This window comes from Urocitellus parryii, unplaced genomic scaffold (genome assembly GCF_045843805.1).
Source record: "Urocitellus parryii isolate mUroPar1 unplaced genomic scaffold, mUroPar1.hap1 Scaffold_48, whole genome shotgun sequence".
In the NCBI taxonomy this organism is placed as follows: Eukaryota; Metazoa; Chordata; class Mammalia; order Rodentia; family Sciuridae; genus Urocitellus; species Urocitellus parryii.
This window is the reverse complement of record NW_027554049.1, coordinates 27,115-48,882: the sequence shown is the minus strand read 5'-3', so window position 1 is coordinate 48,882 and position 21,768 is coordinate 27,115. Positions and strand designations below refer to the sequence as shown.

Sequence of the window (21,768 nt, the reverse complement as noted above, 5' to 3'; positions counted from 1 at the left end):
TGGTTTAGAATTGCCATGATTCTTTGTGACTGTTTTGTTATAAATTTAAGGTTTCCCATTTTTTCTAATTTGTCTGTTTCAGCTGTTTACTACATTGCCTGATGATACTCAACCTGGGCCTGATTTTTATGGACTACCATGGAAGCCTGTAGTTTTCACTGTTTTCTTTGGGATTGTATCCTTTCTCATTTTCTTTTGGAGAACTGTCGTTGTTGTGAGTAAATTGACTTACTTATACCTTAGCACATAAGCACAAGGATTATTTTATATAGTCACTGCCCCCCCTTTTTTTTTCTTTTTCAGTTGCTAAAACACAAATTAGTGGTTTAAGTCAAACTAACCTTATAAAATAATTTAGTGTGGGTGCAGTTGGTATAACTGGTAATTCTTACAGCCATCCTAACCAGTAGTTTCATATGTATCAGAAGTCTTAAAAGTGGGATAAAAGATGGGATAGGTTAGATAAATATCCTTTTATGTAGCATATATGTCTAGTAGTCTATCTTAAAGAAATAACTATGCTTTGAAGATTTTGGTAATGTTTTTCAATGGAACAGTGTATTAGATTGAAGACTTAGCACAACATTATTTAGGGGTTATTGTATGTTTGATTAATGGAATAGTAGGCAGATTTATTTATTTCAAAGCTTTGAGGTACAGAAAATGCTCACAATTAAATGTGAAGTGGGGAAAAAAGCAGAAACTAAGATTTAAATGTTGATGAACTGTATGTTAATATAAACACATATAAACAGGGGGAAATGCTGCAAAGAAATACAGTAAAATGAGAAAAAGGAGATGAGATAATTTTTCCAGTCTTTTATATAAATTTTCCCAGATTTTATGATTTGATCATATGTTCAGAAAATACCTTTTTATTTGGAAGTATAGATTATGTGTTGTCCAAAAATCCATTAAATGTTTTGTTCATTAAGTTTTTTTTTTTCCTGAGCAGAATTAGTCTGTCTGTGTATGTGTGTACATATATGTATAAGTGTGTGTGTGTGTGTGTGTGTGTGTGTAGGCTTATACATACTTATGTTTGTACTGTAGGTTATTCTGTTTCATAGTTATTTAACATAATTGGAAGAAAATTATTTTAGGTAAATGGACTTTGCATATGAAAATCCTAACATTTAAAGAGGCCAAAAGCATTGGATACAAATCTTTTCAAATCTGAGTGTTCTTTTTCTGATTTCTTAATTATTTCAGACATATCATTGTTAAGATAAGTTTCCTCTCCTTGTACAATTGAGAGTAAAATCTCTTAAAAAGTATTCCCTTCTTAAATAGAAGAATCGTTTGCCTGGATTCCTGTGAGGAATTTTCTAATCTCATTGAACTTTGTCTCAGCTAAAAGGAAAAAGGAAATAGAAGGATAAAGAGAAGGGAAAAACATGAAACCATTTTATATTTCTCCCTCTTGTTTCTTTCATTTCAAGAACTGCGGTACCTGTTTCTCTTTTCACTAGGTTATGTGGGATCTGGTTCCTAACTTGTTGCTCCTCAGTTTCAGCATTTGACTTTGGAACTTTAGTCCCTACCTTAGATGACTGCTTTTATGCTACTTCCCATTTTCCTCTGTTGCCATTTTGAGTAAAAGGTTAGCAAGGCTATGACATTAAAGAAATGTTCATTTATTTCTGTGTTGGAGTTTTCTGAATGCAATTTCCTATTACGAAGATCCCATGGATGATCCATGGACACATCTGAGTATCCCATCACCATTAATAACATAAGTTTGAAAGGACAAGTAATATGCTAAGTTACAAAGAAATTTAGTGATGTTTTAAAAAAAATTCTGCTTAGGTTTTATTATCAGGCAGTTTATTGCTGTCTTTTGGAAATGATTGTTTTTGTCCTTTCCAGAATATGTTAATTGTCATTTCTCTTGTTGCTTGTGCATTTTCTTCTAGCAGTCTTCCCTTTCAGATTTCTTGCTATATATTTAGTGGTTTGCAGAAATAAGATGATGTAGCCTCTTAGTTTCTAAATTCAGCCAATAGCCAAATTTAAATTGGAGTTCTAAGATGTTTTCTGGTGAGTGAAAGTGGCATATCTTAGTACAAAGATTATGCCTTTAATATTGTTTCCTCAGATTCCTTTTGAATAGTCATTGTTTCTAGACTTTATCCTGGTTATTTAGAATTGTCAAGTAAATGATTTTGAAGACACACACACACACACACACACACACATATACACACACACACATCTTTACTGTGAAATAAGGTACATATCTTAGTGTTTTTATGTCAGAGGCTATTTATGAAATCTCACTACCAATTAAATTTAAAAGGCTTGTTAACCTTTACTTATTTTTAATCCTATAAATTATTATCCTGAACCAGAATGTTATTAAATTCTCACTTGGTTATGATTCTGACTGTTGTTTTACTGTTTCTATTGAGCATATGTTTGACATCAAATTTAATCTTTTTTCTCTCTCCTAGGTAAAAGATAGAGTATATCAAGGTAAATTTTTAGGTTTCTTAAACTTGTAATAACCCTTTGTATTGGTGTTTGATGTGTGTTTTATGTATGTTAGAAATAGATACAGTGACTTTTAATGTCTATTATCTTTTTTACCTCCTGAAAATTTTACTATTCCTAGGTTGCTAGCATGGATAATAGAGTAGATGATGATGGTTCCAACTCTGAGATAGGAGATAAAGAGGAGGAACAAATTGTGGATAGGGAGATGATGATAAGTTTTAATTTGGGGCAGATTAACTTTGAATATTGATGTAATGCAGATGTATTACATTTGAAGAGTATTTCTATGCTAATTATTTAATCATGCATTAAGTAATTGAGTAGATAATTTAAAGAATGGTAATGTGAATCAGTATGTTTTCATTTCTGTTTTTCTTTGCAAAGAATGAAATGATTCCATTTTCTGAAAAGAAAGTGTTTTGAGAAGGGAGGAATATCAAGCTACAACACTTTACTGTATTTCCCATCTGTGAAATAAGCTTAAATTGAAATATCATTTTGGATGGGAGGGGTACCTGTGATTGAACTCTGGGGCACTCTACTGAGCCACATCCCCAACCCCCTATATTTAGAGACCAAGTCTCACTTAGTTGCTTAGTGTCTCGCTCTTGCTGAGGCTGGCTTTGAACTTGGGATCCTTCTAGCTCAGCCTCCTGAGCCACTGGGATTACAGGTGTGCACCACTGCACCCAGCAAAATATCATTGTTCTTATATTTTTCTTAAATTTTAATAATTTTTATACTCTTATTGCTAATAAGCATAGATTGCTTTTTAAAAGCATAATAGTTATGCTAAGAAGTATTTCCTCATAGTACCATATAACATGTCTTTGCTTTTAGTAGATTGAGTAATTGAATTTCATTTAGTGATTGTAATAATCTTGTGTATTTCCCCCTTTTAGTCAATGAACAGCAAATTTCCAAAAAGGTGAACAATTTCATGAAAGAAAATGAGGAACTAATGCAGAAATTGTCAAATTATGAACAGAAGGTATAATTATTCTTTTTCTTTCTCCCTTGGTTCTAGCTTGAATCATTTCTACCTGTTTTAATTTAAAATCGTATTTTAAAATTTTTGTTTCATTATTTCCTACAAATCATCCAAATTCTAAGCAGTCATATGTATTAAGTACTGCTTTCTTCTGGAAAGGGTCACTTGTCTGGAAGTAACTTGTATAGTAGCACTATAATTTGTGTATCTTAATTCTGAATGCTTTATTTACATAGATGAAGGAATCAAAGAAACAGCAGGTCCAAGAGACCATGAAACAAAATATGATTCTTTCTGATGAAGTAACTAAATATAAGGTAAAAATCCCTTCTTTGGGGGGAATTACATTCTAAACTCAAAAGTAAATGTAATGAGTGAGTGATCTTGACACCTTTTTTTTCCAGGATGAAATGAAGCTTCTTGAAAAAGCTAATGAACTTCTGGATGAGAGAGCTAAAAGTCTTCTTGTTATGTTAGAATCTGAGAGAGAACAGAATGCTAAGAATCAGGACTTGGTATGAGTTTTGCTGCTAAGTGTTACTGCAATTTGGCTTTTGAAATATTTTGTAAAATTGGTTAAGTTGAACTTAGTCCAGCTGTTAACTAAAGTAAGATTAGGAGTCAAGGAAGTTGAACACACTTCTGCCCATTTTGTGGAACTTTTAAGTACTGATACAACAAATTATTTTTATGGGCCTAGGAAATATTTTTATTCTCAACCTTGGATAATTTTCATATTGCTTTGCTCTGCCCTTGGAAACATGCAGAACAACTAAAAAACTATTGTCCAGTTGAATAGTATTTGTTTACTTTTTACTTGAAAGTGTAATGAATTAATGAATTTTCTGCACTTAAAAAAATTTTACTTACATATTTCATTTTCAATTTCTATAAGTTTCTGTAATTACATAAAAGTTGCAAAAGATAGTAGAGTGTGTTCTGAAATATCCTACCCCCAAGTAAGCTTGATCACCTAGCTGAGGTAGTATTTATCAGATTTCTCCACTGTAAAAATTCTTTCCAATCCTTGTCATATTGCATTCTTTGGAAGTTACCATGCACAGCCCACAGTTAAAGTATGAAGAGTTACAAGCTCAGGATGCAGCTCATGGTAGAGCACTTGCCTAGCATGCATGAGGCCCAGGATTCAATCCCAGGCATTGCAAACAAAGATTGCAGAGTTATGTCCACTTCCTTAAGGAGCGAGTATCTTTATAATTTTTTTGGAATTCTTCTGTATGTGAGATTAGTCTATTCTTCCTTAAATTTTATCATTTTTTACTTCAGATAAGAAAATTTTAAAAATGATCTTGGGAAATTTTTTTCTCTATCACTCGAAAAAAATTACTAATTTGAACTGGTTTATTTGAAACAGTAATTAATTAGTTAATTTTCTATGCTTTAAAACATTTTATTTACTTATTGCATTATGGTTTTCTATACTTTGTCCTTTTTTTCTGGTTATCTCATAAACAGTAATGTTGTGGATGCCATGAAATATTTATGACTTCATTTTCCCTCATCTCTTTCATTTCTTGATTTTTTGCTTAGTCCAAGCTGGATCCCCTGCATTTACCTGAAATTTAATGGGATGGCTTGACAAATATTTTGTTGTGTTTATCTTTTTTAGTATATATATATATATGTGTGTGTGTACACACACACACACACACACACACACACACATATGTATCAGTATTTCTACTGAAATCCTAATGCATATTTTGTGTTCTGTTTTTACCTGGCAGATAATGGAAAATAAGAAATCTATAGAGAAGCTTAAAGATGTCATTTCAGTGAATACTTCTGAGCTTTCAGAGGTAAAGCTGCCAACTCTTGCTAACGGATATTAATACTACATCTTAGTTTTGTTGCGAACCAAAAATTTGAGGTGTGCTAAAATGTGCAAAAAATAAGAACTATATGATGTCTGGTTTGGGAAAGTATAACTTTGTTTTTTCTTTGGAACTAATTCACTAACTGTAGTGTTTTGCATTAGCTTCAAATTATCCTCAATGAAACTAAGCTTCGTGAAGAGAAGGTGAAGTTGGAATGCTGTCAGCTTCAGAAAGAAAATACCATGCTTAAGAAGGAGAAAGAGCAGGTAAAGAAAATTTGATGTCATACATAATGTAAACTAGAGAAGTGAATCTTTCTTGGATCTGTTTCTGAGGTAAGGAATATTCATGTAGGACCTTTTCTAGATATGCAAAGTTTAAACAATGCTCCCCAAATTGAGTGCATATATATGTTCTCCATCTGTTTTGGATTTTTGGATTATTGCTTTTCTTATCAAATATCAATCAGTTATTAACTTGCATAGCCTCAAAGAAACTTTTTAAAACAGAAAATTAAGTATTTTATGATCCTGTTTTGAGTAGTTACTGATTCACCGGCCAAGGGAAGATTACATGATAAGGAATCTAAATTTAGGAGACAGTCATATGTGCCCAGCCATTCCTGCTGGAGGTAAATTATTTGAATTGACAGCAATTTTCTGGGGAATGCAATAAAACAGGGTCAACTTCCTGATAGCTCTGATGTTCTTACTGCAGCTGTGAGAGTTGGGGCCACTCTGCCCTCTTCCTTAACCAAGGTCTCAACCCCCTCGTTTGAGGCAGGCCACCGAGGAGTATGGCTCTCTATTTCTTTGTCTAAGTCTTGTAGTCCTAATGTATCCAGTGCAGAAACCCCTACCTAACCCATAGGAATTCATGTGTTTTGACTTTTCAGTTGCAGCAGGAAGTCAAAGACTGGAGTACATCACATGCTGAGCTCAGTGAACAAATCAAATCATTTGAGAAGTCCCAGAAAGATTTACAAGTAGCTCTTAGTTACGAAGATAATACTAATAAAGTAAGTTTATACTCCAAATACATGTTTCATCTCATGAATTCTCCTGAAATCTTCTGAATTAAAATCGAAAGTCTTCCAACCTTTTGCTTCTTTTCTAGGCTTTGACTAATTATATCACACTGTTGAATCGGTTACAATGTGAATCTAAATCTGAGGATCAAAATAGAGAAGATGAGTCAGATGAATTAACCAATGGAGAGAGAGCAGGTAAGATCAGTCTCAGGGAGGTTGAATCCTTTTTTGCTTTCCTGTCTTTAAGTATACAGATGCCACTTTTCAGCTGGATGAATTTCTTCTTAAGCTTCAGGGTTGTAGACACATATCACTGGATCTATAGATATGTCTGTTGCATTGGCAGAGGTGGGTTGCTGCGGTATAATGTAGCAATAGGCATGTGAAGAACACTGACTTTTTCTATCCCATTGAAAACTAGTAAGTACACTGCAGCTACAATAGTCACATCCTATACCTCTAAGTATTGAACATTGTACAGTAAGAGAAATTTATTTCTTAACTTATGCAGATGATACTTGATTTTGATACTCATCATCTCTATGGCTCTGTGGTTTTAAGGTCCACAGTCAGTCTTAAGAGTCCAGAGGCAGTTGGAACCATAAACTAAGGCTGTGAGAACAGAGGCTAGAGACTATCAGAAAGCTAGAGAGGGAGTGTAACAGTGTTTACTGATGAGGAAAATATTTCCAGATGTTTTCTCCCAAGTTGGATATTGCTTACATAGCAAGTATTTCAAACCACACCTGGTAGTAGATTCAGGGAGAAAATATAGGATTGAATCTTTCTAAATAAGACACTTACTTGCCCAGGTGAAGATAGATCTGAGAGAGAAGAAAAGCTTTTATCTTACAAGAATAGCAGAGATAACATTTTAGTTGTGCAAACTAGAAATTCACCTTTTTTTGGTTTCTACTTCTATTTATTTTTATGCTGAAGATCAAACTCAGTGCCTCACACATGCTAGGTGAGCACTCTACCACTGAGCCACAACCCCAACCTGAAATTCACCTCTCTCTCTCTTTTTTTAAATCTAAGCTTGCAATTCTCTTAAAAGTCATTAGTCTAATCAGTTTAATTATTTAATTGATTTTTTTTTCTTCCGGTGTTTGAACACGATCATTCTTTAGTTTGGGGAAGTTAGGAGAATATAGAGTTAAAAGTAAGGAAAGAAAAAGCTAAAGTCTTTTGTTTTTTAGGTGATCGGAACGAGAAGATCAAAGATCAAATTAAGCAGATGATGGATGTCTCTCGGGTATAGTTCTTTGTAAGAGTCCCATAGTGCCTGTGAATTCTTCCTGTGCCTCACTTTTAAGAATACCTCTCTTTTCTGCAATTTTTAGACACAAACTACAATATCAGTAGTTGAAGAGGATCTAAAACTTTCACAACTTGAGCTAAGAGCCTCGAAGTCCACAAAATGTAATCTAGAAGGTGGGTTCTTCTTGAGAAGAAATTGCCATGTTGGAAAGACTTAAAATTTTATTGGAAAGATAAAGCTTCTTGCTTTCATGCTTCTTACTTTTCTTGGCACTACTCCCTCAAACAAGTTCTTGAGTCCTTGTACACATATAGAGATAAACTGTTTTATCCTTTACAGACCAAATAAAGAAATTAGAAAGTGACTGCAATTCACTACGGTCTTCTAAAGTTGGACTGGAAGAGGAATGCAAAACTCTTAGGCAGAAAGTGGAGATTTTAAATGAACTCTACCAGCAAAATGAGATGGCATTACAAAAGTAAGATTTTCATTGTTTGTTATTGTTATCACTGTGTGAACTAACAGATAATTTTATCTTTTCTTAAGATTATTTACAATTTCTTCTAGTTGTAATAAGTAGAGATTTGTCTTTTTTCCTTTGTGTTTTGTTTCCTATAAGTTGCATTTTTCTTTCCATCGTCAGTCTTAAGAGTCCTGAGGTAGTTGGAACCATAAACTAAGGCTGTGAGGACATCGTAATCAATTGTCAAATTCATATGAAGGCAGGAAGTGGTAAACTGGTATTAACAGTCACTTATGTGGAAATACCTCTCAAAGATCTAGACCCTTTCTATGATCCCACTACTTATTTTAATTACCTTTCATTGTGATCAGTTATGTAATTCTAATGTTTTGAACTTGTATCTCTAACTCTGGACCTTTAAAAATACTGAGTGATTTGGAATGACATGTTTTAGTAGAATAAAAACTTCAAAAAGGAATAATATTTACTTATTGATGGTACAAGTTTTGGACTTGAATATCTCAGATGTTCACACTAAAAATTGAACTGTGGCAAGGACCTTAGGAGTTATGATTACAGAAGTACTTGTTTGTAGTATATATTTATATATTAATCTTCTCAGTGTGGAGCTAGTTATTTTTTGAAAGTTCATTTGAAGTTTTTAATCCACAAAAATACTTGAATTCTCTAAAAATAGTTTGTGTGTCAGATTTTATTTATTTGCACCTGATTTTACTCTTCAGCATTTATATATATATATTCTTTTATATAATATATATATAATTAATATATAATATATATAATATATATTACTTTATATAATATATAATATATATAATATATATTACTTTATATAATATATATATTCTTTTATATAATATATTCTTATTAATTTTCTCTATAGCCGCTTGAGTGGACTTTCTAAAATATAAGTCTGTCCATGTCAATATGTGCCTGTGGTTTATGAAGAATTTGCTTTCTATTTGATGACCTGTTCTTTTTTTTCTTCCTTGTATCTTTTTTTTTTTTTTTTAAAGAGAGAGTGAGAGAGGAGAGAGAGAGAGAGAATTTTTAATATTTATTTTTTAGTTCTCGGCGGACACAACATCTTTGTTGGTATGTGGTGCTGAGGATCGAACCCGGGCCGCACGCATGCCAGGCGAGCGCGCTACCGCTGAGCCACATCTCCAGCCCCCCTTGTATCTTTTTAATAGTTTAAATATTTTTAATTATTTTCCTCATCCCCTGTATAAGCTTGATGTAATCCTAAATTATAATGGAATTATAATTATATAATTATAATTATAATTTTATTCATCTTCTCATAATTTAAAGGCCATGGTATATATTCTGGATTTAATAACAACCTGACATAGATTAATAGGTTTATTATCTTTTTATGGGCTTTAAGTAGCTCCTGAATCAGATAACTGTTGTGGCATTGTATGTTAGTACTTCATATACTGTGAACTCCACAAAACATTCATTCAATTTATACACATATTTAAAGTTTCTGTAGTTCTGCATTCTACACTGTTGGTTTCTTATTTGAAATTATTTTCATTCTATTTGAACATTGTCCTTTAATGATAGATTTGATTAGTGTATCAAAGTAGTACAAGGATAAATAGAGAATAGTATTTTATCCACTAAATATTGCTACCTTTATAATCTGTGTTAGGTTGACATGAACTTCATGATTAGAGTTAAAACCAGTTTCCATTTTTTAAAGGTTCTTTCTTTTGGCTACTGAATTTTGACTGTTACTTAGTTTTAGCAATTTAAAAATATCCAATTAATTACCATCTGTTTTAAATTTTTTCATTAAGGAATCCATTATCATTGTTGTTTGGTCTTATCCCTCCCCTAGTTCCTGTAGTCATTTCTCTGTTTTTTTAACAGTTGTATTGGGAAGTGCCTAGGTGTAGTTTTCCCCACCCCACCCACTTTTTCTCTTGCAGTTATGTTGCTTGGGACCATTAAACATTTCTTGAATTTTCGAGTCTTTTTCTAAATGTTGATTTTACCTCATTCTCTCTTCTGATTATAATAATGCATATTAGAATTTGATTTCCCATGCCTCCTACATTCTGGATTTACTTCTTCTGGATATTTTCTTCTGACCTATCTTAAAAGTGCTAGGATTTATTTTACTTCCCAAATCTGCTGCTAAAATCATTCATTGAGTTTAGGATTTTAAAAAGTTCAGGGTTTAAAATATTATTTTAGTTGTAGAGGGACATAATATTTTATTTTATTTTTTATAGGATTTTTTAAGAGAGAAAGAGAGAATTTTAATATTTATTTTTTAGTTTTTGGTGGACACAACATCTTTGTTTGTATGTGGTACTGAGGATTGAACCCGGGCTGCACGCATGCCAGGCGAGCGCACTACCGCTTGAGCCACATCCCCAGCCCAACACAATATTTTATTTATTTTATGTGGTGTTGAGGACTGATCCCAATGCCCCACACATGTGGGGCACGTGCTTCACCACTGAGCCACAACCCCAGTCCTATTTCAGTACTACAGCTCAAACCCAGGACATTGAGCCATGTGCTCTACTATTGAGCTACCTCCCCAGACTCCTTGCTCTTTCTCATAAGGGACTAGTGTCTTACTGCTTTCCAAGCTATCTTTAATCTCATCATTCTGCCTCTGCCTCTTGAGTATCTTCTACTGTAGGTAGGTCACCACACCCAACCTTTTCTTGGTTTTATAGTTTCTAATCCTTTGACAAAATTCATAATCTTTTTTTTTCCTCTTTTGTGGTGGTGGGTTTGAACTCAGAGTCTTGTGCATGCAAGGCAGCATTCTACCAACTAAGCTATATTCCCAGCCCTGAAATTCATAATCTTGACTTTACTTTTTTGACTGTATAAAGCACAGTGATTTTAAAACATGTGCAGATAACCCCATTAGGTGGTTTTCTTTTCTGTGGGATTTTTTCTCACAGAATTTTGTCTTATGGAGTGCCTGGTCAGTTTTGATTGGCTAACATTGTTGTGATAATTATAGATGAAATTTGAGGACTAAGATGAAGTTATCTTCTTATAGAAAAGTGTTGAGGTTACTTGAGTAAGATTGTCACTTTAAACTTAGTCAGCAATTAAGATAATTCAAAAATGACTTGTCTTTTCAATGTTTCAGTATTATTCCTTTTGGATTTTTTGCCTGTTCATCACTTAAGTGTGCAGTATTTTCTAATCTAAACTCAAAGGCTAGGGCTTTTATTAAGGGTCCCTTTATTTGTAGCCCCAAACACTTCTTTTTTTCTTCTAAGCCCAAGAATTGGATGAAGGCTTAGTTCAGACTCATTATATCTTTGTGTTATGTTCAATATGTGGGTAAACCTAGGAGAAAAGTACCTTAAAGTGCCAACCTTACTTGTAATTCTGAGATTCCTTTTTCTAATGGATCTTGGCCACATCCATATATCTCCACTGCCTTTTTAGCTTGGATCCCTTCAAACACAATTTTATATTCTTATAAAGATATTTTGATTTTTCTTAGTGCTCCTCAGACTAACTCTTTGATAATTGGAAACAAAATTCTCTCTGTCCTTCAAGATTTAGTTTTCTCCATATTCCTTCTTAAGCCAGTGGGGAAAATTATTATATTCCTTTAGGCATCATTTATACCTGAAACAGTGAACTCTTTTATTCTTTAGCATCTTACAAGGTAACTAGTATATTATAGCCACTCATAAAATACTTGCTGAAGAATTAAATGAGAAGCTATATAAGAATATATAATCCCCTTTTTCTATTTGGTATCAATAATCCTTTTTTACTATAGTTCTTCTGATTTATGGAAAATTAAGTTTCAAGTTAATTATCTTTTGAATTGGAACTATGGCTAAAGAGGGTAGTACAAGGATAGCAGAAAATAGTATTTTTTAAATCATTAAATGTGTCTACCTTTGTCTCAGTAGATGAACATCTTGAGTTTCATGATCAGAGTTAAAACTTGTCAGTAGATAATACTCTGATTGTAGGTCAGTTTGGCTTCTTTTTCTGGTTGACAGGCATTATCAAAACTCAGATTGGTCTTTTTGCTTAATTACAATTCTTTTGAAATAGATATCTAAAGTGTGAAAAATGTTCTGTGGTAAATTGCATAGCTAAAAGACATATTCTAGAAGATTTTTTCTTTGACTGACTATATCTTTATTATGGTACCAGTCTTGGATTGAGAAGAGTTCCCCCATGACAAAGATATACTTAATGTCCTACCCATGGCAGAAACGAGAAAAGAATTATCCCCTGCTTTATCCTAATATGTTTAATTATGTTAGGTTGATCAGTCCTGATCTTCCACATTGAAGTAAAGTGAGTTTTTATTATCTTACACACAGGAGACTTGCCCTTGGGGCACATGTTGTTTTCACATTTATTTTATTTACTGGTAAGTAGAGAATTAAGAGGAGAAGTTAGAAAATGTAAGTGATTTGCCAGAGTTTGATTTACGAAATTGCAGGTTTGAATTTCTATTTTATGTGCCTAAGCATTTTATAGAATTGTGGGAAGTGATATTCACAAAGAAAAACTTTTGATTTGATAACTGGCTTTATTTTAGGAAACTGAGCCAAGAAGAATACGAGAGACTAGAAAAAGAGCAGCAGCTGTCAGCTGCAGATGAAAAGGTGGTTTCCGCTGTACAGGAAGTTAAAAATTACAAGTGAGTTCAGTTTCTAAAGGAGGGTGTCAGTGTCTAATGAACTAGTGTTAGCTTTCTTTTTAATCTTTTTTTACATTGTGTAGATAGAAGAAAATAGCTTGGAAGTATAAATAACGAGAGGATATGAATACATTCAATTCACACAGGAGAAAAAATAAATTTCAACTTAACAAATGAAAAATGTTAACAAAGATTTACTTATACCTAATGGGCAAGACCATAGGGAACTTGGTCAATGCAAACAGTTCTGGGGGTTTTGTATGTTGTAGTAATTCTTTAAGAAATCAGTTTGCTGTGTGATGTATCAAGACCCACAAAAGTGTGGCATTTGATAGACCTTGGAAATCTTCTATGGATATAATTTGAAAAAAACAAAAAAAGTTTTAAGGAGGAAGATATTTCTAGCAGAATTACTTGAGAACACACTCATGAACAGTTAAGGAAACTATAATTTATCATTCAGAATCTCTAGCAATTAAATGATAAAGAAGTTATTAGTATTAGGTTTTTATTTAATTAATTAATTTATTTATTTATTTATTTATTTATTTTTGGTGCTTTACTACTAAGCTACATCCTTAGACCTTTTTTTTACTTTGAGCCAGGGTCTCAGTTGCATAGGTTCCCACGTAATTGCTGAGACTGACCTCGAACTTGTGATCCTCCTGCCTCAGCTTCCCAATCATTGGGATTACTGGCATGTGGCATTGCACCTGGCCTGTAGTATTAGTTTTGATCACACTGGATTCATATAACCATAGAAATGTTTTTCTTATGTATGATAACGTCTTTAAAAGTATAGCTGATGGAATAAAGGGAAAATGGTCAGAATGTTTCAAATGTTATTCAATTGTTGTAATTCTTAGGCGGAGAATTGAAGAGATGGAAAAAGAACTACAGAAAACTGAGCGCTCATTTAAAAACCAGGTAGTAATTAATACTGTCCTGTAGTTGCAGAATTCTTTGATATCTAATACAGACAATTATAGGCTATTATAATGAGTCCCTAAAAACATATTTTTTTAATGTGTTGTCTTTTTCAGATTGCTATGCATGAGAAGAAAGCTCATGATAATTGGGTAAGATTTTTTCCCCCTTTTCTTTATTTTGTGCATAGCCTACCGCAACTGACTTTGAATATTTTCTCTTTAATAGCTCAAAGCTCGTTCTGCAGAAAGAGCTATAGCTGAAGAGAAAAGGGAAGCTGCTGATTTGAGACAGAAGTATGTGATTTTGGTATCTTACTATATGTTTTATAGTGTTTTAAGGTTATCCTAGATATTATCTATGAAGGAATAGATTGCTGTTTCATAATTCAGCCCATTCTTTCTCAATATTCAAGACTATTGGAAATGACCCAAAAGATGGCAGTGCGGCAAGATGAACCCGTGATTGTAAAACCTATGCCGGGAAGACCAAATTTACAAAATCCTCCTCGGAGAGGTAGGGGGCACTTTGTAAAAGGAGCTATTTTATTTCTTGGTGCATAATGTATGTAAATTACTTTTTATTTCTGTGTGTAATGGTTATGAAATAATCTGAATGATTTGCTAAAGCGGGAGGTGAGGGTTGGTGTCAGGGAGAAGGCTGCCTTAAAGTAGTAGCACGGCATTGTTGTCTTTAGGTCCACTGAGCCATAATGGCTCTTTTGGTCCATCCCCCTTGAGTGGTGGAGAATGTTCCCCTCCACTGACAGCAGAGCCAGCTGGGAGACCTCCTTCTGCTACTCTTAATCGAAAAGATATGCCTAGAAACGGATTTGGTTAGCATTCACATGTTGCTTCAAGGTTTTGGTTTTTTTTTTCCCTTTTGAATATTTTAATGAAAACATATAATTTGGGCCTGTACAATATATAGAAGATAATTTCTTACTTTATCTTAGTGAATGTTTTCTGTAAAATCTGTTCTAGAATAGAAAACATTTTTTTTTTTCCTGGAGGTCTCTGTATTGTTTTTTTCTTTTAAATTTTACTCTGTGAAGTGTAAACCTTTATCTTTAAATTAAATCTCTATGGTGTTCCTTTCCCAAATATTATAAAAGTAGCCTTAAACTTTATGTAGCATACTTTATTTCCTACATGAAAATACTGAGTCTTATTTCCAATTCTAAATAGGACTGTAGTCTTGGTAAGATTGGAAGTCAGGTTATACAGACTAAAGAAAAGCCAGCCTACACATACTTCAAGTCTATAGCTTAAAGTTTAGGACCAATACTTATTAATCTGCTGTTCTATCAACCCAAGGCAGTTCTTTATTTTACTTAAGTCTCTTCATAAATTGTGATTTACGTATTGGGCAGCCCATTTTTTTAAAAAAAATATTTTTAATTGTAGATGGACATGATATCTTTATTTATTTTTTAAATGTGTGCTGAGAATCAAACCCAGTGCCTCACACATGCTAGGCAAACACTCTACAACTGAGGTATGACCCCAACCTCTGGGCAACCCATTTTTCATTTTGCTTTCTAGGTATTGTTGAATCCTGACCTGTCCACCAGTGGTTTATTTCTTCTGAAAAATACATACAAGGGCTCTGATCTTTCTTTCCCAAGGGTCAATGGATGGACCTTTACCTCGTACTGGTCTTCTGAGGCATCTGGGAAACCTGTTGCCTCTGGTAAAGGGACCAAGTAATTTCAAAGAATCTGTAATTGTGGATGGATGATTTTTATTCTTTTCATGTTAGAATAAGTCTGAATCCATTCTTTGATCTCTAACAGACCCAGGATGTGTTCCACCTCACATGAACAGCAGCTCCAGAAGTTCTTCTCCAGCTAAGGTTACGAATGAGGGCAAGGTAAGTTCTGTAGTTACTGTGAATCATGTGGTCATGCAGGAACATGTAGCTTTCCTACAGTACTTGCTCTTTGCTTTATCCTTCTTTGTGTTCTATTTGTACAATCCCATTTGTTTTTTAAAAAGCAAACTGTTCCCCAAGAACCTGAGACCCCCTCAGTCTCCACCATTACTTCTTTGACTGAGCATCCAGTTGGATGCTTAGAGGTTGAGAACTGAATTGGGTTTTATTCTGTGCATTTCTGGGAAGGATATTCAGAGCATGACACTGATCTTGTTTGCTGTAAACTGCATGCAATATTGAGCTTACTTTTCTCCTTAACTTGGGAATGTTGCTTAAGTGTGTACAACTGTAATGAACTACAGAATGTGAAAAGTTATCACTCTAACTTTATATGGTGTTTTGTGTTGAATGTTCTAAGGCAAAGTAAATTCATTATAAATTATATAATTCATATATTTTTTTATTTTTTTGGAAGAATGTTATTTAAGAATTCCTCCATTTGTGCAAACCCTATTTTGAGTGATTTGAATTAGATTGGTATCAGATTTTCTGAAATTGAAATACTGTTTCAATGAAACAATGATCATCTAAAATGACCTCTTGAGCCAGTCCCAAGAAATGGTCTCATTTGTTCACATAAGTGTATTCTCTTGTAACTGTGTTGCTATTATATCTGGTAGGTCTTCTGCAGCTCTATAACAAAATAAATTTTAATTGTTTAGTTTCAAACCCACTACTCATAGGAAATGATAAATCAATATCTCAAATGGTGTACAGTAAATGAATGTAAATATTAAAGCTTTGTCTTCCTAATTTGTGTATATAGCACTGTGATGGAAAATACTTCTCAAGTTCCAGTGTATATATATTCCAGGAATATACATCTCTAGAGAAATCTAAGGGCACCTTAGATAAGACCCCAAATCCCTTTGTAGTAGAAGATTTAAAAGAGAGAAAAGACCCATTGTTAGAGAGGAGTAGAGGTGGGAAAAGCATGGCTTGGAGGCAAACCTGGGATTGAGTTCCTTTAATATGCAGTGTGGCCTTCAACAAATTATGATATTCCATTTGCTTTTGTTCCCTCTTATTTAAAATAAGACAGTCTACTTAAAGATCTCAGAGGTTGAATAATATATGAAAGACTTACTGAAGATACTCTGAATAGTAGCTATTATTACATGGGTAGAGAATGGATTTTTCATTTTATTCTGTTCATTCTTAATATGGAAGTAATGAGCTATTGTGATGAAAGGGAAGTGATGGGGAGGGGGGGACTCCCTTTGAAATAGATTGTAGTGAATACAGCATGACATACTGGTCAGAAATCACCTCTGTTAATAACCTCTGCCAGTCCTCTTGCCTTTCCCTTTCCTGTGCAGATATAATCAGTAACAAACTGCTCCCTCTTGTGGCATCCTTCCAACTTCTGTAAGCTGTCGGTGGGAATACACAGGAGGGGTGGGTAGTTTTGTTGCACTGATGGTGTTCTCTGGACAGGTGCCTGTTTTGGGTTTTAGCTTTTATCGGTGTTGGTACTTTGTCTTAATACATAGGAATTTTAAAACTTTTAACTGCTTTCAAATCTTAAATTGCAGGTTCATATGGCTATGAAAGGGCCCCCTCCTTTCTCAGGGGTACCCTTCATGGGACCCCCGATGGGACGGCCTCCACCACCTCCCATTTGGTATGGACCGCCACGTCAGCTTGGTGGGCCTTTTGGGCCTCGGCCAATTCCTCCACCGTTTGGTATGATGATCTGAACAGTAGTGATTGACTTATAAATCACATTCATCTTTCATTTCTATTGCTTGCTAAAACAGTTGGTTGCTATCTCAGGTCTTAACAATGGAAGGATAAAGCTGAGTACATTTTAACTTTTCCTCCAGTTTTCTGGGACATATGGGACACTACATAATCTTATACTGAGATAGGCAATAGCTATCTCTCATAGACAAGGATAAGGGGCTATATACAGAAAAGCCAGAAATATTACTTCTGCAGATGTTTGTTGAAAATCTGTTGATATGCACTGCAATAGATGGAAAGGTGGATGAGACACATGCCATAACTTAAAATTTTGTCACAGATATGAAAATCCTATAACATAAAGTTTGTAATCACCCATAATGGAAGCATAAGCAGTAGGTTATAGAATATAGAAAAGTCAAACCCTCCTTACCTTGAGAAAAGTCAGAGGGAAGTGTTAAAGAGGAGGATTTAACAGTGACCTAATAAATATTGCTGATTTAATTAGGTGGCTTTGGAAGGCCTTTTTCAGGAGGGCATGCTCCTTGATTCTGATGGCATGTGTAAAGTCCATGCTGAAATACTTCATGAATTTTTAATGGATACAGTAATTATAGTGGAATTTCCTTTTATCAATATTTCTTTGATGTAGTGAAGTTCTTATTTCATGATCTATCATCTTGTCATGGTAATATAGTACTTCCAAATATAAATGGAGCTCTTGTGAGATAGAAATAATTCTGCAATTATATAGTAGGGAAAGAAAAAAGACAAGCCTGGAGCTAGGTAGAGCCATGTTTAAATCCTTAATATGTTGCTTCATGGCTGGTTGGTCAAAGGCTATAACTAAACTTGTTCCATCTCAGTTTGCCTCATCTGGCAAGTCAGGATGTTCACCAGTTGATGTTCTAGGCTTGGGAGAAATTAAAGACTATATTAACATACTTGAAATCACCCTAGTTCAGAAATTTCTGGGTATTTACATAACTTCCTTTTTATTTTCCAGGTCCTGGTATGTGTCCACCAATAGGCTTCAGAGAATATGCACCAGGTGTTCCACCTGGAAAATGGGATTTGCCTTTTGACCCTCGTGATTTTTTTCCAGGACCCGCACCAGCACCATTTAGACCTTTAGGCTCATTTGGCCCAAGAGAGTACTTCATTCCTGGTGCCCCATTACCACCTCCAACTCATGGTCCCCAAGACTATGGGCCACCACCTGCTGCAAAAGACTTAATGCCTTCAGGCTTTAAAGATGAACCTCCACCTACACCTAATTCTCAGATTAGTGAGGGCTGTTCACAGGCCTTAAAACAGGGCCCATAAAATTAACCTTTGACACTTAGTCAGAAAATGGACTATAAACTATTCATCAAGTTAAAGGATTATTGGCTTCAAAATATAAAAGTTTATTTTAAATGGTTTATGTTTTTAGAATGAAGCTGCCTTGGTGCAGTATACATTTTGAGCCAAAATATTTTCCCCCTAAATATCCCCCACTTAAGCTAGAGTATCCTTCCAATTTTAAAATGTGCAATAAGGAATACATTTGTTTTAGTTAATGTAGCATATACAATTGCTAAATGATTTAGAGTGTCATAATTATGGACATTTCCTGTGGAAATGCTTTAAGAACATGTATTTCCATTATCCTATTTTTAGTGTATTCCAGTTGATAACAGAGAAATGGTGTTTTATAAGCTTGATTTTTTTTTCTCTTTCAATATCTGGTCGCAGAGACTGCTACACTAAAAATTTTTACTCAAAGATCATAAACTTCATTTTCCTTCTTGCTGAAGTTCTTTGTTGTAATAGTTCATAAAAAATGTTTATTAATATTTCCCAAGTGTCTGTTGATTCATTGGATCGTCATGAGACTTTGTGCCATTGGGGAAGCATGCCAACTCACTCTCAGAACTGAAGATGGTGACTTGTCAGCATATTCCCTGTTGCTCACTGTTAAGGAGGCTGGACCTTGGTCAACTGTGGACTTCTACAAAGGATTTCTTTTACTTGTGAGAAGTCTTGTGGCTCTATTTTTGTAGCACATTCATGTACTTTTTTCTAACCACTGTCCATGTGAGAATGGTTTTCTGAGAATGAGTTTACATTGGTAGCAAGAGTTGTTTGACCTGAAGTTCTACTGCTTTTGCCATTATTGCATTATAACAGTAAAATATAAGGTGGTATGTTGTGTCTATAAAAAATTAGGAAATTTCTTTTTAAAAATGTACACAACACACTCTTCTCTTTCCCATACCTTGCCACTGATTTTCAAGGAATATGATAAAAAAAATTAGAAAAGTATAATCCTCTAAGAATGAATGAAACTCTAAGGCTTATAATGTCTTTAATCAGCAACTATGGGCTGAATTAAATTCTTTTTTTTGATAGATACTCAAATATATTTTATTTAAAAATCAATTAAAGCAAGTCCTGAATCTGTAACTACTGTCTTTAAAACAATGTTTCTAAGAACTAGCTCTCCAGAACTGTAATTTTAATTACGGCAATTTTAACAGTACATTTTAAAGAGGTTTAAGATTTAAATAAAATTATAAAAGCCTGGTACTTTTGCTTACTGCTAGACCAGATTCTTCCATTCTTTTAAATTCTAGAAAGTAATAGGATTGTTGAAACCTAGAACATAACATATCATTGTTCTTTTTATGTCCCCTAAGTATTCTCAAAATAGGGGCAAAAGCTTCAGTGTGAAACAAAATCTCTGTGAAACAAAATCTCTAAACTACTGAAGATAACTCAGAATCAAAAAGAATTTGAGTCCTTTAGGAAGAATTCAATCTACATAACCTCCATTTAATAGTAGAAGCAGCAGCTGTGTGTAAGAGGAAAACCATATAATAGCTTATGCCATTTTTAACCATGTAAAATAAAATTTAAGTCACAAACACATTTTGAATGTATCTTTCAACCTCTACAGGACACAAGGCAATGCTGAAGTTACTATAACTCCTAATTTTAAAATAGCATTTAAATAAAGGTGATGTCAGCTAGGAAGATAGATTTTCAAGGAAAGGCAGATTTATTATTTTATTCAAAGCAACAGTAGTTTTCCCTCTAAAGCCTTTTTTGTATTTATTCTATTAGTAAGTTATAATGTGTTCTATGTAGTTTATCTGAGCAGTTCTGAACCCACCCATAGTTGCCTCTCCTTACATCCATCTGATTGTACCACTTCTGTAGCAAAGCCCAAGGTAGCTGCCCACGTACAGGTTGTGTAGAGAATACTGTCCCTTGATTCAATTATACTTTTGTATCAAAAGTTTTAGAAGTCCTCTCCAGCAAATTGTGTTTGAATTTAGTTACTAAAATCATTTCATTTGTGAAGCAGTAGTGTTTCAACCTGAAAGTATTACTGCTATAGTTGTAATTATTGTCCAGTGACTCATCCCCTCCCACACTAGAAAGTAAATTTAAACAACTAATTTGTGAGATACAGATTGCTTTGTGTTAATTGCTTCAAGATAAAATCACCTTTTTTGGGGGGGGAGGTTTGGTCATTCATATCTTAATTAAAGCTAAGCTGATGACAATGTTCAATTTAAGTTTGTTTAATGCTGATGAAACAGACATTCATACAAAGCATCCTTTTTTTCCATATAACCCCATTCTTTGGTGGCAGCTGGGGTTGTGGCTCAGTGGTAGAGTACTTGCCTAGCACAGGCAAGGCCCTGGGTTTAATCCTCAGCGCCACATAAATAAATAGAGGTTAAAAAAGCATTCTTATGTGAAGGATGCTAAATGTTTCTTCATATAAATTATCACTTTGAGGGGCTGGGGTTGCATGTGAGGCACTGGGTTTGATCCTCAGCACCACATATAAATATAAAGGTACTGTGTCCATTTACAACCAAAAAAAAAAGGTTTTTTTTAAATTATCACTTTGGTATACATGTTTTATAGTATGAGAAAACAGAAAGAACAATGTATCAGTTTTGCTACATTTTAATAGTAGATTTTAAGGGAGCAACATCAAACATCAGTAACATCAAACAAAAAGGTACTGAGTATTCCACAGGGTACAGAGTGCTGCCAAGCACCTTGGAAAGTTTACATGACATGGAGAACATGAGGCCCTTCTCTTGAGAAGTTTAGAGTCTGGAAATTTTGACTACTCAGAGTTTCAGTTGAGTGAACATTTTATTAAGGCAAATTCTTCATTTCCTAGAACTACTGTAGACTGAACTACTTTTGTACTTGTGAAATTAACCCAATCCAGATGAAAGAAAAGACTAAATTTGGTTGATAATTCTTTCAGGCTCATATAGTTTTGTTAACATTCATCTAGTAAACAAAACTGACCTAACAGACAACTGAAAAATTAAAGACTAGATCTCTTGAAGTGCAAGGGCTAAAATAACTGTTATTCGTTTTAAAAAGCAAACGGATGGTATCATTAGGTTTTACACTAGTTTAAAAATAGGCCAAGTATTGCATTC

The 21,768-nt window shown here is 34.0% G+C and overlaps 1 pseudogene; it reads left to right on the top strand.

Moving 5' to 3' along the window:
• Nucleotides 1–21,019, top strand: part of LOC144252599 (transport and Golgi organization protein 1 homolog) — an 84,140-nt pseudogene extending 63,121 nt beyond the window's left edge.
• The last annotated feature ends 749 nt before the right edge of the window (nucleotides 21,020–21,768 follow it).